This window comes from Triturus cristatus, chromosome 1_1 (assembly GCF_964204655.1).
Source record: "Triturus cristatus chromosome 1_1, aTriCri1.1, whole genome shotgun sequence".
Lineage (NCBI taxonomy): Eukaryota > Metazoa > Chordata > Amphibia > Caudata > Salamandridae > Triturus > Triturus cristatus.
The window spans coordinates 30,158,585-30,160,956 of NC_140579.1; positions in this window are offsets into that span (position 1 = coordinate 30,158,585).

Consider the following 2,372-nt stretch of genomic DNA (forward strand, 5'->3'; position numbering starts at 1 on the left):
CCTTGGGGCTGCTTCCTCGCACTGGGCATCTGGCACAGCGCAGTATGACACCACTAATGGGGCGCATCTTGGCGGTGGCACAGCCAGAGCTGTATGCACGTTTGATGGAGCATCAGCAGCAAGCCAGTGGTAAGCATTTGGGGAGTCTGACTTTGGCTGAGAGTGGCTGCATGTGTACAGAGCCTGTGCCAACGCTGGCCTATGTGATGTTGGTAGTGTGATGCTGTGGCATGTAAGTGGCTGCTGGCCTGGGTGCCGGTGGCATGCATTTGCCCTACCTGTACTTACAAAGGTGATTTGGATGCTGTGCCTTCACATTACATTCTGAGTTGTGCTCATCAGGTTTCTTCTGCATTGGGGTAGTCTTGGGAATTCCATGGGAGGGAACGGCAGTGTGCCCGATCTGACTGTGCGTACATCAATGTGTCCATTGCATGCACCCATATTGGGGAGGCCTCCACATCTTACTGCAATGTGCAGCATTATATTGTCCCCAAGGTACGACATGGTGGGTGGCATGGGCTAATGTCCATTGTGGACTGTCATGTTGTAGTCTGGGTCTGTGTTGTCCCCTCCTGTTCCATCCAGTTCTGTCATTGGCAGCAAGTAGTGTGCCCCCATCATGTCCCTAGGTGTTCTCAGAACTAGTTGTGTGTCTGTTTGAACAGAGCCACAAGCAGGGTGTTGTGCTGTGTGGTCATCACATGGCTCACTCATGCCTGAGTTTCCAGTTTCCACGCACTGCTTGAGTCTATATAGTGAGTTGGCACGATGTGATTGCACAGGGTGGTCTGCAACATGTAGATTTGGTCAACTTTTGTAATGCATTGCTTGCATATGTTTGTTCTGTTGCTGCTACTGACCTGACCCTATATCCTCTCTCTCTCATTCAGCATCACCTGTGGTTACGGAGGGACAGGAAACGGACACCAGTGGGGGTGAAACTAGCACAACAGCTGCCCAGGAGACCAGTGACACAGATATCACCAGTGCCTCAGAGGGGGACAGGAGTCTGCTGGAGGAGTCCCAGCCTGAGACGCCAAGCACCACATCATCCGATGCCAGCGGGGATGCATCCATGTTGGAGGGCACAGGGAACGGGGACTCTGCATCGACTTCCACCACACAGCGGCCATTGCCCACCCTCCCAGCCACGTCCTCTGGTGCTGCCCGTGTCCGCCTCAGTAAGAGGGAAAGAGTGTCCTTCACCCCTTGCACCGCTGGCCCTGCCCCTGTCCACCCTGCTGCCATCAGTGCTGAGTCTGTGGACCTTTTACGCCAGCTGTGTGTAGGCCAGACAGCTCTCCTCAATGCCTCCATTGACCACGACAAGAAATTGGCCCCGGTGGTTGCTTTTATGGAGGGCATACATTTCGACGTGGGTGGGCTACACCGGACAGTCCAGGCTTTGTCATCAACAGTGACGTCTGACCTGCAACAGGTACATACTCACAGTCCAGCTCCAGTCCCTTTGTCCACCCCCCTGGCAGTGACCACGTCTGACGATAGTGACCATGGTCCACATACATCAAAGTCACGCTACTGCACACGAAGCACACAGCAGCAGCAACCCAAGCGGTTCCCGGGCACAGACCCCATCCCCACAGAAGACCAAAGCTACCCCAGAGCGCAGGGAGAAAAGCCCGTCAGGCGACACCAGTGGACAAAAAGCAAAGCAGCAGACCTCAGGCACACATGCCTCAGTGGCATCCCCATCCAAGGACTCTCCTGCCCCTAAAGCACTGCGCAAAGATAATCGTAAAGTGTCTGTGCCCACCAAGGAGGTGGTGCATGCCAAGAGTACACCTAGGAAGGGCTCCAAGGCAGAATCACCAACCACCTCGACTTCAATTTCAAGCCCAGTGAAGCATGGGCTGGAGGGCACTGTAGGGGTAACACTTAGTAAACAGGGAAGGGGGACAGAGGCGAAGCCAGGCAAAGCATTCTGCTTGGTCCAGCACATCACCAGAGGGGCTGCCAGTGCCTGCACCTGCTGCAGCTGTGGTGGTGGGTGTGCCTGTAATTCCCACACCACTTCCCATTGATCCAAAGTCAGGCAAGCCATTTAGGATTCCCACGAAGTGGAAGGGCACCCCTCTACAATCTCCCAGCCACACCGTGTCTCCCGTCTGCATGACTCCACCTCCACGTGCCACTACACCACCGGGTCCAAGCAGCCCTCTGGCTTGCCAAGCCACTGATAGCTCCATGTCAGCTGTTCCGCTCTCTCCCCCGTCAAGTGCCCCGACAGTCCTCGAGACACAGCCAGCTCCCAGTCCGCCTGACAGCCAAGTCTGAGTGGTAGTCACCCTCACACACCTGTCTCTCACACAGGTGGGCCTGTACGTACTGCACATTGTTGCCCCCTGACT